The sequence below is a fragment of the Mustela nigripes genome, chromosome 2 (genome assembly GCF_022355385.1).
Source record: "Mustela nigripes isolate SB6536 chromosome 2, MUSNIG.SB6536, whole genome shotgun sequence".
NCBI classification, from domain to species: Eukaryota; Metazoa; Chordata; class Mammalia; order Carnivora; family Mustelidae; genus Mustela; species Mustela nigripes.
This window is the reverse complement of record NC_081558.1, coordinates 92,086,033-92,100,635: the sequence shown is the minus strand read 5'-3', so window position 1 is coordinate 92,100,635 and position 14,603 is coordinate 92,086,033. Positions and strand designations below refer to the sequence as shown.

General features: G+C 43.6%; 1 long non-coding RNA gene across 1 annotated transcript; it reads left to right on the top strand.

Annotated features, from left to right (window-relative positions):
* The first annotated feature begins 3,866 nt into the window (after positions 1-3,866).
* Positions 3,867-12,254, top strand: LOC132009985 (uncharacterized). Its single transcript, XR_009402116.1, has 3 exons — positions 3,867-4,263; positions 9,911-10,094; positions 12,007-12,254. It is a non-coding gene; the product is annotated as an uncharacterized LOC132009985 (long non-coding RNA).
* The last annotated feature ends 2,349 nt before the right edge of the window (positions 12,255-14,603 follow it).

Genomic DNA, 14,603 nt, shown 5'->3' with positions numbered 1-14,603 from the left:
GGTAGTTTTCCTACTTTGATGCAGAAAATACATCTTTGGTTCTTTTTGGACCAGTCTGCCTCTTGTTCACAAATGAAGTAAGCTGCAGAGAGCCCAGGAAGAGAGTGAGGACAAGGGACAAGACTTAGCATCACCTTAACAGTAAGACGTCTATCCAGTGCCTGTCATTCTCCCTGTTCACCCACACACCTGCCCACCCATCCCTGGATCCATCCGTTCAACATTCAGTAAATATTGACTACACGCAAGGCACTGAATAAGACCAAAATCTTGCCCTCAAGGAGTATTTGGCTTAGTATATGAGATAAATTACATATAACGGATGATAAAAAATCTTATTACAAGATCAGACAGAGATTGCTCCGAGTTGGATGGAACCGGGGAAGGATTCAAACTAAACTAAAAAACAAAAAGTAAATAAGATTTAGATATATGGACATAGGAGAAGGTTTTTCTAGGCAGAGGGAATCACCAAGGGCAAAGACGTGAAGGATGTGAACTGTGGAGACTGCATGGGGCTTTGTAGGAGAATAATGGGAGAGAAACTGGGAAGGTAGCCCGGGATAGTTGGTGGAGGGTCTGGAATGCCAGGTTAAGGATTCTGTGCTTCATTCAGAAGGAAATGGGGAGCCATTCAGGATTTTGAAACAGAACTATGTTTCAGAAAGATCACCCTATTTACCAGTGCTATAAATTGGAAGCAAGGTGATGGAGCTTTGCCTCCAAGCCCCGCCCTCTGACTCTCCTGTGGTGGCCACTGCTACCACTGGCCAGAAGGAAGGTGGCGCCAGTTAACCCTCAAGAAGAAAGGCAGGTGCGGTGGATCTGTGAGCTCCAGTCTCAGATTCCCCATTCAGGACTGTTGTGCATCTGCTCATGCTGTGAGTGGGGGTGCTGGGGCCTCACAGCTACATCCCTCTCTGGGAATTGCCTTGGGCAGGAGAGAGCTGCCCCACCTCAAGGTTATTCCTCCCCTTCCATGACTGTTTGATACAGAAATTAACAAAAGTCCTGGCCCCTTTGCCTCGATGTGGAGGACAGCTCTGAAGGAGCCAGAAGACCCTGAGCCCCATGCAGGATCACCCAAAGCCTCTCTGGTACTTAGTGTGTACCCTGACTAAATGATTGCACACACGTCTCCATCTCAGAGACTTTTCCCAGGATCCAGACTGCAGGCAATGGGTCCTCCTCTTCCGCAGCTCCATCTGCTGCTGACCTGCCCGGTGGATGGCTTGTTTCAGCCACGTGTCATCTCTCTGGATCGGGGCTGGAAGTGGGCAATGCTGCCCTTATTCTGCGGAGATTCCTTCTGTGAATACAGGGTTTTCTCTAGGTCTGGAAGGTCTCTGGCCCTTCTCAGGCGGTGTTCCCCAAAATGTCTTCCACAGCATGTTTACAGAGGTGCTTCTTATAAAAAGGGGTGGTCAAACAAGGACTCAGGACCTGGAGGTTAGAACTGTAGACAACGCCCAGGTGTATTTGAGTATAAGAGCCTCTTTCTCAAAAACTGTATCAGGGATTAAGGAATTGTTACTCTGTGCCTTTGAGGGCTCTTATGGGGCTGAAATATTCATTAGTGACGGGCAAGACCAGTATCTACTTGGGATGATGGTTTTGACACCAGTGTTGAAAGCTCGTGTGGTTCAGCATCCATGCAACCTAAATGATGAGCTAAGCAGGTGGGAATGGGGGGGCCTGGGAATCAGACACGTACCTGTCTAAGGGGGGCTGCTCCTACATGGTCCTACACAGACATTTCCGCGAGGGAGTGCCAGCCTCTGTGGCCAAATCTCCGTTTTTGCAAGAGAAGCCAGATATATGTATTTTTATTATTATTTTTTAAAATTTAAACTTCTTGAGTTTTAATCCGATTTTTCAGAAAATACTGTGTTTGTGGAGCAAAACATTGTCTACAAGCTGGATGTGGCCTGCGGGCTGTGGTTGTCTGCCTCTGTTTTAAACCACTATACATGCTGGAAAGAGTGCCAGAGGCAAAAAAAAAACAAAAAACCAAAAACCAAAAAACAAAAAAACAAAAAACCCCAAACAACCAAAAAACAAAACGTAAGCACATTTGTGTGTTCATTTCTAGAGGGGGCTCTGCTCAGTAGTGGTCAACGGGGGAGGGGGTCAGGGTGAGCTAGAGAAAAGGGGGGCAGCCTGCTGAGCCTGTGCACGAGCAGACAGCTGAAAAGACGCTTCCAATATGTATTGGCCTCTTGCCTTCGCAGGGATTGGAGAAATCTTCGGGTTTAAAAAAAAATCTTATTTGCAAATTTACTTATTCCTTAAATTCCTTCTTAAAACATTGCTTTATGTTATTTAATCTTCAAGAAATCCTTCAAGGATTCCCAGTTGTGCACGAGATAACAGTTGGCAGTTAAGTCCCTTTGTATTAAGACTACACATGCGATTCATTCATTCATTCAGGTGTGAATTCCTTTATTTGACACATAATGCAAATAATTATACAAATAATTATCAAATGCTGCATTGTGCAACAGCATGAGGTGCTTCCAGGAATAGAAAAATGAGTAAGATGTTATCGCCGCCTTGCAACAACTCCGTGCAAGCACGGCAGCACAGGCTGATGGCAACAGTTCACAGGTACGGACCACCTACTAAGTGCCTGGGCCTTCACTTAGTAGCTTTCTTGAACTATCTATTTAATCCTCATGCCAACCTACTGAAGAGGCAGCTATTATTTCTGACTTCAGTTTAGGGAAGGAAATGGAGGCCCATTTATTTTCCACACTTGGCCCAAGGTCAGAGTTCTAGGAGCTGGAGCTGATCAGAGTCTAGTGGATACTTTCTCAACCATTATTCCACCTGGTGCCCTGAGAATGGGCTCTGAGCACCTTAGGGCTCTGGTGGACAGGGTGGTGGAGGTGGCTGGACATTGGGTGCTGAGGACATGCACGTGGGGGAAGGAGTTCAGGCAAAGGCAGTAAGCAATGGCTCAGTAGTGGGGAGGCCAGAGCGGGTCCTGGGACCCCAGGGAGCAAAGGTGAGCAGCACTGAACAGCTTCCATTGGGGCCTGTCAGAGAAGAAGATCCTTAGACCTCAATAGGCCCTACAGAGGAAGAAACAGAAAGATGTAAAACAGTTCATCCTCTTTAGAGAGGAAAGGCAAAGGTAAATCACAATGAAATGCCACATTTTTCATATTAGATTAACAAAGATTCAAAAGCTTAATACTACTTAGTATTGCCCAGGGTTCTCCTTTTCCACAATATTGATGGGAGAGACAATGGGGAAAGCCGTTTTAAGTGCACTTTGGCTGTATGTGTGTAACTACATTTTTAAGCACATACCTTTTGATCCAGAACCCCCCCTGAAGATACGCACACACGTACATACCTACAAGTATATAGACTGTAAGAATAGTAGCACAAACGCAGGTGCACATGTGTGTAAGGGTGTGGCATTTTCAGAAACAGCAATTTACAATTGACCTCCCGCAATGAGGAGTTAGGTAAATAAATTATGCAAACTAGGGAAACTGTTGCTTATCCCTGGGAACTAAAGACCAAGTCTTCCCCAGGCCTGCAAGGGCGGCCATGGTCTTGTCTCTGCTTCCCTCATCAGCCTCACTCACTGCCACTCTTCCCCTCTACTGCTCCTCTACTGCTCCTTGCTGTTCCTCATGCAGGTCAAGGCTGTGCCATTCTCAGGGACTTTGCTTTTGCTTTTGTTCTTCTGGGAAGGTTCTTTCCCCAGATATTGACATGACTCCCTCCCTTGCTTCATTTGTATCTCTGGCCAAATATCACCCCATGGTGGGCAACATCCAGTATGGCTCCCACAATCCCTCCTCCTGGTATTTGCACCCTGTGTGATTCCTTCCCTTGGAGTGTGCCCTGGACCTCTGACTCGCTACTGAGGAATAGAACATAGCAAAAATGAGGGATGCCCCTTCTGAGATTGATTATGAAACACTGTGACTTCCATCTTGCTGACTCCATCTCTCCCTCTCTGGCTCTTCTCTCTTGCTCATTGTGATGAAGCCAGCTGCCATGTTTTGAGCCAACCTATGGAGAAGCCCATGTGACAAGGAACTCAGAGAATGTTCCAACAAACAGCCCTTGAGAAACTGAGGCCCTCAGAGGACAACCTGTGGGACACTAATTCTTGCCAACAACACGTGTGTTTGAGCCCTCAGGTAACTGAAGCTCTGGTTGACACCTTGACTACAGCCTGTGAGAGACCCCGAGGCAAAGGATGCCACTCAGCTGCTTCTGGATGCCTGTCCTGTTGAAACCGTAAGTTAATAAGTATTGTGGTTAAAACCTCCAAGTTTTAGAATAATGTGTTACACAGCCAGAGATAACTGATACAGAACCCCTGAGAAAAGTCTTCCATGACTATGCAGTCTGAACCAGCAACGTCCTTTGTTGCACGATGTTCCTTAAGTTGCATTGTTTTTCCTCATGGCATGCGTCTTTGGGACATCTTTTATTTTATTGGTTTGTTGGTGTATTTTTTTTCTCTCTGCTAGGATATAAAGAAGTCTCATGAGGGCAAAACCTTTGTTCTGTCTACTATTGGGTTCTCGAGCACCTAGAGCAGTGCCTGACCTTAGGTGGGGGTTTGCATTAGATGGGTATTTGTGAAGGCAGGAATAATGCAACTAACGAAGAGAATGAGCTAGTCTCACACATCCCGACGTGGGAGAGTCTTTTGGGATACAACCTAATTGGGTGGGGGCAAATTGTGATTCAATCTACATAGAGAGTGGTTCCTTTTTCATATCTAAAAGTTTGTATATCCATCAAAAATTTCAAAGGATACATATCCAAGTGTTGGTGTTTTTCTCTCAAAGAGGAAATGGTGGGGCTACACTGTCTTCTTAAACATTTCTATAGTTTTTAAATAATTTACAATAATTATTCTGGGATCGTCAAAAAATGAAGACAATTTGTAGAATTTCTAAGGTCAACAACTTGCTTTTCAATGTTCCTGTGTAGTCTCTGGGTGCAGCTCAGGGGAGGCAGCAGGCCACTGTTCTGGACCAGCAGCCCGAGGGCTCCCCCTTCCAGTGGCCAGAAAGGCCTCTCCCGGCACCCTCCCCAGTCAGACAGCAGTGTCTGGGCAGCACACAGGAAGAGCTCATCTCTCTCCCACATGACAGACTGTCAGAAATCTAGCATGTTTTCTGTGAACATTTCTTGGCAATAATTACAGAATAGGAAATAAGAGGTTGAAAAGAAATAAAAAGACAGTACAGCAAAAATAACTCTTTTTGCAGTGTAGTCTTGAGGGGATAAGGCCTCTGAGGAACTGGCAGGTGGAGCAGAGGGTTCTCATCCTCTGCTCCACTTGGGGGGGAAGTTCTCATGGGGATGCTAAGGTTGGGTTTTGGTGAAGGTTCCGGTGAGAACTCCAGGCACACAGACTCCTTTGTCCTTATCAATGCTGAGTGTGTTTGTGCAGGAAGGTGCCTGGAGCTGTTCCACTGAAAGCTTCAGGGTTCCCTACAGATTCAGAGCCAGCATGGGAGAGGGAGGTGGATGGCAGCCTTGACAGAATTCCCTACACACCTTGGTTTGGGGGTAGTTTTCCATCAATTTCCCAACCTCCTATCCCCTACCCCCCCATATCCTCTGTGCTCTTATGGCTGCTGTGCGCATGGACTGGGATGGAAGCTAAGCCCCTGAGAGAAGGGCCTCTGGTTTTCTGTCCTTTATGAAGTCTTCTGCGACAGCCAGTAGGTGCTCACATGGTGTGGCTGACTGAGCAAGTGTGCCTGCCCTTTCCAAAGTGTGCTCAGGCATAGTCTGACCATTGCAGAGCACAGCAGGATCGTAGACACATTCTTTCTGTGTTCCATACTTTGATGAAAGGGACCTAAACTCACAGAGGCCACTCTTAGGCAAGCAGCAGCTTTAACAGTGGACTTCTGAGCAAGGTAGAAGAGTCCACAGTGACCTTCCTCACCCCCCCAGGCTGAATGCAAACAGGCCCTTTAGGTGACCCACCTCAAAATATCCATAAGCCCTAACTGACCAATGGGTTACTTATACACAGACACAGGTACACATGTTCCCCTTCTTCCTCACCTTCCCCCTTAACTACAGCCCCCTACCATGGCCTCCTGGCAGACAGTCTCTCCTTTGCTGTCCTGCCCACTGCTCCCTTACGGTGTATTTGATAAAATTTTAGGTCCTTTGTTCTTCCCTGGGTGAATCCTCTCACTGCCTGGCTACTGGCTTCCACCCAGTCAGGTCACCCCACATTTGCTGGCCCTTTCCCATGAAAATTACATTTTTTAGGCTGTTAATCAGTTATATAACTTAGTCCTCTTGTTCCCCAACCTTTTCTCCTTTGTTTAAAGGAACTGTCAGATATCTTTCTTTAAATCTTGCTTTAATTATGGGATATTTCCAGGATATTGTATTTTGAATATCTCAAACATAAATGTTCATGGACCTGTATCTCTCGAATACAACAAATATATATTTTGTCACAGTCATTTCACTTTTTTTGAGAAATAAAATGTACAAATAAATTCAAAGCCTCCTTTATTTTTCATTCTTTGCTCTTCATCTCTTTATCCCAAGAGATAAATAATATTCTGAAATTGGTGTGTATCTTTCCCATCCATGTTTTATGTTTTATTACATATATATATACATCTATAAAAATAAAGTGTCCATATATAATGTATCAAATCTTATTGTCTGAGATTCCATAACTCAGAAGGAGGTGTTCAATATTGATTCACAGAAACCAGATGTATTCATTTTGATCCCCGTGTTCTGAGTGTCATGGTATGTCCCCTCCCCAGCAGCCGTGTAGGGCTCATTTCTCCATTTTCGTACCATTCCTGAGTTTTATCAGACTTTTAAAAAAATTATCAACCTGATAAATATGAAATGATATCTTATTTTAATTTGCGTTTTCCTCATTATCAGTGAGGTTGGACAACTCGTGCTTTTACTGGCCATTCAGACTTTCTCTTTTATCAGTTGCCTCCTCTTACATTGTGGTAGACTGTAAAAAGGGACCATGACAACAACCTTACATAGTTCCACCATACAGACTCTGGGCTCAGACATGTGACTTGCCTTGGTCAATGACATGAGAAAACGGGAGGCTTGGAAAGACCCGAGAGTGGTGCTTGTTTTTGCTTGCTGCTCTTGGGAACCCTGCATCTACCGCCACATGAAGAAGCCCAGACTAGCCGGCCAGATGCTTGTAGCCCAGGAACCTCCATTAGTCCTGCCAACTGCCAACCATGAGTGAGGCCACAGGTCATCAGCTGACCACAAACATGTGGGAGCCCAGCTGACCCTTTGAGGGAGAAGAGAGCCATTCCCTCTGAGCCCTGCCTCGATTGTCAACTGTAGCCAAGTGGAGGACTGCTGTTTGAAATCAGTTATGCAGATATAGCTCCTTAACACACACATTTTCCCCTTTTGATTGCTTGGCTTTTTTCTTTTTCTTTCCTTTTTTTTTTTAGATTTTATTTATTTATATGACAGAGAGAGAGATCACAAGTAGTCAGAGAGGCAGGCAGAGCGAGAGGGGGAAGCAGGCTCCTGCTGAGCAGAGAGCCCAATGTGGGGCTCGATCCCAGGACCCTGACTGAGATCTTGACCTGAGCTGAAGGCAGAGGCTTAACCCACTAAGCCACCCAGGCGCCCTGCTTGGCCTTTATCTTATTGCAAATCTCTTTCTCCACAGGCCATTTCTCATGTAACTCTGTGAGTAAATTTATGAAGTAGATGTCAATATTACCATTTCATAGATGAGGAAACTAGAATTAAAGAGGTTTAGTGACTCGTCAAGGATCACGCAACTAGCAAGCAGGGCAGGATGGATTAGAATCCATGGCAGTCTGACTACAGAGCCCAAGCTCAGGGGCATTTATTTCACTGCCCCACTTCTCTCACACATTGAATCCAGTCAGGCAGTGGAAATGCTTTAGGGTAAGAACTATGCCACGTCTCTCCTCAAACTTTTTTTGTTTTTTTCCTAAACTCTGGTTTAGAAGTTTTTGTTTTCAGTGGTATACTGGAACCAGCTGATACTGGTCATGAGAACATCTCTTCACAGTTCTGAGTTCAGTGACACCACTTTGGTGTTTTGGCCTTGGCTGTGGCAGGAATATTCATACCATGGAAATCAGCAAAGCTACAAACCTGGGCTATTTTTTTTCTTCTTCCACAGAACTGAGTTATCAGCACACCAAAAACTGGACTGAGCTTCCATCTCTTCCGTATACAATATATGTCCATTTTAGTGGCTTGTTAGCATCGTTTGGGGATATGAGTCCATCATCCAAAATATTTGCTATCCCTCTTCACTTCATACTGCCCACAGATGTGATCAGTATAACTTTGATGTCTTCACTGGGCTGTCAGCTGAGCTGGAAGGGTTGGGAGTAGAGACATCTCTCTGTTTCACTTGCTTCCTTAATCAATACTTCTATTCCTCTACTAATGGGCAGCATTCCCCAAGTGTTTACTCCATGCTAAGCAATATTCTAAGCTTTTTCATTGTATTTTGATATGGAATCTCTTCAGCAACCCTACAAGGTATGAATTTGAGGCACAAGGAAACGGAATTCTGTTTTTTAGGGGTCTGCATTAGCTAGCCAATGACTGAGCTGGGATTTGAACTCAGTTTGTTACCTTCCTTTATCAAACTATCTTTCAGTCCAATCCTTGAGACTATAGCTGATCTACAAGGACACGGAGGCCAGGAGGGAAGTTGGATTCAGTGGTAGGGTTCGCTGGGCAGTAGAGAGCCACTGAAAGTTTTTGAGTGAGAGTGTGATTTTTTTTTCACACAGTACATAGGATATTTTGTCAAACTAGAGTATGGCTAGTCTCCTCAATTAGGAGAAAGACCAGGGGCAGGAAATGTATTTGGGGGCACTATAGCCATCATTTAGAGTCTGATGGTGTCTGTGGAAATGAAAGCACTCATCTGTGTGTGGCTTTCACTCTACCTGGGTCAGGCTCCTCGCTGGCCAGTCCAGTTGCCAAGAGCTATTCCCTCAGTCCAGGGCCCAGCTCCTATCTGCTTTATTTCTTTCATATAAAAATAGTTAAAACTTAACCACAGGAATATTACTATTATTGAGCCCTCCTCCCACAACATCATTCCACTTAAATACATGTCGCCCGACTCAGACAGTTTTGATGTAATCATTTCCCATATCTGTCATTCCTCAGTGACCCTGAGGTTCCTCATGGGCAGGGACTGCATTATGTACTTGGCGGGCTCTGCCATGTCGAGATCATCAGAGTTACCCCATAAGTGCTTGTGGAATAGAAGAAGGCATAAATAACTCTCCATTTTTTCCCCCACTGGCAAGCTCATTGACAATAGGTGCCTGGAGTAATATAATTAGGTAGCTCCAAAATAAAATAGTGTTAAGGAACTACTTAAATGCTGTAAAGGAAAGTGGAGAAGACAGCCAATTAGTACCTACGAGCACCCATGATTTCTACATAATAGAAGAAGTCATTTATTGGATTTAGTTGACTTAGGTTCCTGGCTGCGGGCTATCCCCCTGAGTCCTTAATTGCTTCATCCTGAGGAAGGAAAGTACCCCCCTCCCACCAGTTCAGAACCAGGTGATAAAGTGTCCAGACAGAGAAACCCTAAACCTCGGCAGATTTGAGAATGCAGCTTGAGAACCAAGGAGCCTGTATGAGGGGGGCAGAACCAACAACTACTGAGCATTTGGTGTGTGTAGACATTATACGGAACACCTTTTCTTCTGGTCTCCATCAGAAACTGCTACCTATGTTTTGTTTACACTTTGCAAGATGAGAGAACAGAGCTCTATAAGGCTGCATAACTCATCTGAGAGTATACAGATGGTAAGAAACAGAGAAGAGACACAAATCCACTTCTATCTGGCTCTAAGAGCAATGCTTTATCGTTTACCCACAGGACAAGGCTGGTCATTTAAGTGAGTGAGTTAGACTGAGTGTAAGAAGATTCGGAGAAGGATGCAAGCCCTGTTTTAAGACATTCAGAAGCAAATTTGTAAAAACTTCTAGTCAAACAAACAACACTCCCATCTCTCAGTGTTTGCAGGCTGGACTTCACCGTTTACAAGTTTCATTTTAATAAGGTAAGGGACTGTACTCAGTCAGGGATGGGAGACAGGGATCCTCCGGCATTTTCTTTCTTCTCTCTCCCGCCTTTTATTAAAAAAGATTTTATTTGTTTATTTGAGAGAGAGAGAGAGAAAGAGAGATAGAGAGAGGGCTAGTGCTGGGGTGAGGGAGAGGGAGAAGCAGACTCTCTGCTGAGCAAGGAGCCTGATGTAGGGCTCCATCCCAGGACCCCGAAAACATGACCTGAGCCAAAGGCAAGACGCCCAACTGACTGAGTCACCCAGGTGCCCCTGGCATTTTCTATGATGGGCTACTGTTAGCTTGCAAAACTAGTCTGGAACTGCATCTAACCTATGAGGGGGAAACCATGCCTTACAGAGGTTGTGGAAGCAAAGAGGTTGTTCAGAGATCCAGCTCAGGTGGTACTCCTAAAGACAACCAGAGCCGGACTGTCAGCTAACAGGCTCCACAAAGAGAGTAGGTCCAGTAACAGGCTGATATGTGGCAAGAAATCTGGGGACCCTGGCAAATGGAAAGTTAGGACAGTCTAGGAACACACACGTCATCTGATTCCAAAGGAAAGTAAAGGCGGCCTCAGAGAGGTCAGCAGGTGATGGAAAGGTGGGTGGGGAGGTGGTCAGCAGGAGAGAGGTCAGGAGTAGGGATCATAACAGTAGCTCCAAGGCTGAGCATTCAAAGCTGACATTCTCTCTCTGAGGTGGGGAGAGAGGACACAGCCTTCACCTGGGGAGATCAAGTGGGATTTAGATTTTGGGGGTTGTATTCTAGAACTTACCCTGGATGAGAGAGAAACCTGTCCCATGCATGTTAGAGGGATGTGTGTCATAAGCACATACACACACAGTAAAATTTATGTAAGAACATAAATTTATGTAAGATAGTTATATCCCTTGAGATATAACTATTAATGCTGGCATATCATTCCCCACAACCTTGGACATTCACTTTCATAGATAATACCATACACACCCCAGGAAAATATTTTTCCATGTCTCTTGTTCTATGTCACTGAAACACAAGTCAACTCATTCAGGTATGTGGGTATGTGGCTGTTGTCATTAGAAAAAAACTGGGGAGAGGTAGAGCAGCGGAAGCACTTAGGTAAGAGAAAAGACAAATTACATGTCAAATCCCTTCTTTTAGGTAGCATGAAGGCAATGGGTTCTGCACAATGAAGTGGTAAAGTATGTTTTTTAGTAGTTCCTTCTTTGGTTTCTTTTCATGTTCCAGTTTGAGGTTCTGGAGGTACTCAGAATTATTATGGTATTTACAACTGTTATGTGTGGTGGATAAGTAATATTTTGCAATATTAAAAATTTATACTGTTCTTAAATTTATATATATATATATATATATATATATATATATAGGTCTATGTGTAACATCTGTGGAGTATGACACTGATTACTGATATGGTCAACTGTGTGAGCATTCAGTGCTCAGATTACAAACAATCTTATTTTTACAAAACATTTATTAAGCTTTAGGGATGCCTGGGTGGCTCAGTTGGTTAAGTGTCTGCCTTCAGCTCAGGTCATGATCCTAGGGTCCTGGGCTCGAGCCCACATTGGGCTCCCTGATCAGCAGAGAGCCCACTTCTCCCTCTCCCTCTTCGTGCCCCTCCCCCAGCTTGTGCTCTTTCTCTCTCCCTCTTTTTCTCTCTCTCTGTCAAATAAATTAAAAAAAAAAACTTTAAAAAATATATTAAGCCTTAACTAAATTTTCAAAAAGTTTAATTAAAAATTAAGGTTGATTTAAAAATTTGATATTCATTAATTATAGTTTATGTTTTGCCTTTTAAATTAAATACCTATTAAACTGAATATTTTAGAAGAAAATATTTATAAGTATTTGAGAAATAATTTTAACTTTTTTTTTAAAGATTTGTTTATTTATTTATTTTAGAGGCAGGCACAGAGGGTGAGGGAGAGAGAGTCCCAAGAAGACTCTACAATGAGCACAGAGCCTGACACGGGACTCCATCTCATGACCCTAAGATCACGACCTGAGCTAAAGACAAGATTTGGACACTTAACCGACCATGTCACCTAGGACCCCTGATTTTATAAATTTTATACTCAATTTACATTTTCAATGAAAACTTATTCAAAGTTTACACAATTTGAATACGATTTGTATTTTTCTTTTTGCAGAGTGGACTCATTTCATTGTCACAACAAACTTGTGAGGGGAGTATTAGTATCCTTAACTGTGCCAATTTAACACAAATTATATGAAACTCTTGATCAGAGGAACATACGATTTTATTGAACTGAAGATAAGAAAAATAAATTTCATGGAACATAAATAATAATTTATGAATTGTATATGTATTAATTACTTAAATATCATCAGTTTATCAATGGGCCTCCTCTATATAAGCAATGATGATTAAATCCAATCAACCTTGATATTTTAATTTTGGTCATATGAAACCATAGGTTTGTATATATTTTTAAATTTTGTTTTTGTGATGATATAAATATCAAGATAAGAAGAGAGAATATAAGTTATTTACCAGTTTGTTAGCTCAATTTGTAACTTTTAAATATTTAGGTGTATGTGGGTTTAGTGGGTTGAATTATGGCCCCAAAAAGATACGTTCTGGTCTTAATCCCTGGTACCTAGGAGATTGAGATTATTTGGAAAAAGGACTTTGTAGATGAAATTAAGTGAAGGATCTTATGATAGGGTCATCCTGGCTTAAGCATGTGGGCCACAAGTCCAATGACAAATGTCCTTACAAAAGAGAAGACATAGAGACACAGCGGAGAAGGTCATGTGAAAGGGAAGGCAGGCCCAAGTCCAGGAATACCCAGGGAGCCCCCAAAGCTGGAAGATGGAAGGAAGGGTTGTCCCCTAAGGCCTTCAGTGGGAGTATGGCCCAGCTGACACCTTGACTTCAGACTTCTGGTCTCTAGAACCATGAAGGAGTACATTCTTTCTGTTTTAAAAACCAAGTTTGTGATAGTCTGTTAGGACAACCTTAGGAACCTAACACAGTGGGCTTCCATCTGTACCCTTATCCTAGACCTAGACCCTGCTAACATTATGAGTGGGCCTAGCTGCTGGGAGACAGTACTTTCAAGATTTCAAAACTGCTCCCCGTTTTAGGCCCTGATGCCTTTGCTGCGAGATTATAAATTTCTTGGAAGTGGAGATCTATCTTTGTCTTCTTTATAGCCCCAACTTCTAGCCAGGTGTTCAGTATGAACTAATGAAGGAATGACTAAATGAATGACTGGATGGTGGTCATCTGAGGGCAGGCTCCAGAGCCAGTCTTGCCCAGATCAAAGTCCAGTTCCTGGCCCTATGACTGGGGCAACGTTAAATAACTTACTTGACTTGCCACCAAAATCTTTGTTCATCCTCTGTAAGTTGGGATAACAAGAATCAAATGAGTCACTCAATATAAAGTAGCCAGCATATAAGAAACACTAAGTAAATGGTAGTTGCTATCATCGTCATCATCATCATCATCATCATTCTTATTAATATGTGATATTAATAAGGCCCCACTTTAAGGCCTTCATTCACACTGTTCCCTTTGCCTGAGATAGTCACTCCTTCCTCCGCTTACTCCTATTCATGGTTCTGGTGTCACTTAAGTCTCACTTCTTCCAGGGTGCCTGAGCCCTGAGTTTAGATCAGTAGTACGCTCCAGTGTTTCGGTTCTTTTTTTCTGCAAGTCCATGAGCTCTGTGAGGGTAGACGGTACGTGGCCTTGAGCACTAGTACAATGCTGTACCTAGCACAGAACCTGGCTCATAGTAAACAAAGATACTGTAAATAAGTTAGTGAATGAATGATTCGATCCAGTTCAAGATCTGATGGGAAGGAAAGCGTCCAAGGTAGAGAGACGGTATCTCTGGAAAGAAGATTAATTTGACTCAATTTCTTTGTAGGTTTTTCAGACCTCTCTTACCTCCATCAGTTTTGAAAACTAAATTCATGCTGTCTCTTCTCTCGTAGTTGCCTGACAACCTGATGTTGGTTTGGGGGAGGTATAAGAAAAGGGATCCAGGATGCTTAGGATACAATGGGCTCCATATTGTCTATGAAATGTGTCATGCTGGTCATGGATTCGTTCTGACCTCCAGGACATCTGTGTCAATGCCTGGCAGGTTACCTGCTGGAGAAGCGACACCCATCTGGACTGGAATTAAAAACCCCTGTATGTGACTTTCAGGGTGGTTCATCTCCATTAGCAGCACCCCTTGCCAGAAGCCAAAACAAATGAAAGATAGCATCAAAAGTTGGCTGGGGTCCTAGATTTGAGTTGGGACCCTTAGGGCCTTGCCAAGGGACTAAGATGAGTGTGAGCACGGTATGCTTATGATTAGATGATTGGTTGGTGCTTGTGAGATGAAAAGTAGACCACCGTCTGCAGAGGGTCACATTACATCTGTTACATTTTGGGAATTTGTGCCAGGGACATGTCCCCCTCCTTTCCTGATCCACTTTCTTAACTAATCAGTGATTATGATTTGCCTTGCCTGCTC